Source organism: Balaenoptera musculus, chromosome 1 (assembly GCF_009873245.2).
Source record: "Balaenoptera musculus isolate JJ_BM4_2016_0621 chromosome 1, mBalMus1.pri.v3, whole genome shotgun sequence".
NCBI lineage: Eukaryota > Metazoa > Chordata > Mammalia > Artiodactyla > Balaenopteridae > Balaenoptera > Balaenoptera musculus.
The window spans coordinates 44,094,654-44,095,524 of NC_045785.1; the positions used below are offsets into that span (position 1 = coordinate 44,094,654).

Here is an 871-nt window from a genome sequence, read left to right on the forward strand (position 1 = left end):
CAAAGGGTAAGACTCTTGGGGTTGGAGTCGGGCAGTTATGTGTTCTTCTAAAAGTGTCTTTGTTCTGCCTGTTACTATTTGGGAGTCCTCAAGGAAAGCATTTCACCTACGTGCTCCTTAGTTTACTCATCTGGGAAATGGAGGTAATGGTTCTATCTACATAACAGTGTTGTTTATTTATTCATTCAACAAAATTATTTTGAGTGCCTATTATGTGACAATCATTCTAGGTTCTAGAGATACAACAGTGAACAAAACAGACAAAAATCTCCGACCTCATGTAATGTACATTCTAACGAGACTTTGAGGATTAATTAAAATAATTATAATAATGTATAAAGCTTAGTACAACATGGGCACATGTTAAGCATTCAGCAAATGGCAGCTATTATAAATGATGGAGAAATTGCTTGTAAGCAGTGAAATGCTCTATTAGACTAAATTGTGAACTCCTAAGAATTGTCTGCTTCATGCCTGTGTCATCAAAATCTAACATAGGGTGCTCGCCTCGGTAGCACATATATTAAAATTGGAATGATACAGAGAAGATTAGCATGGCCCTTGTGCAAGGATGACACGGAAATTTGCGAAGCGTTCCATATTTCTCAGAAACTAACACACCATTGTAGAGCAATTATACTCCAATAAAGATGTTAAAAAAAATTTTTTTTTTTAAATCTAACATAGGACCTGGTGCTGAGTAGGGCTTGGTAAATATTTGATGAATGTATGTACAAAAGTCAGAGATTAATGATATCTCTCTTGTCTGAATGGGTTTCTTTTATAATCCTTTAGAGTTGACGGCTCACCAGTAAGCCATACCCTCCATAAACCTTCCTCTCTCCCTATATTTGTATATTTCACTTGGTCC

General features: G+C 36.2%; 1 non-coding gene across 1 annotated transcript; it reads left to right on the forward strand.

The window, feature by feature from the left end:
- Positions 1 to 499: 499 nt before the first annotated feature.
- On the forward strand, positions 500 to 606 carry LOC118887653. Its single transcript, XR_005018123.1, has one exon. It is a non-coding gene; the product is annotated as a U6 spliceosomal RNA (small nuclear RNA).
- The last annotated feature ends 265 nt before the right edge of the window (positions 607 to 871 follow it).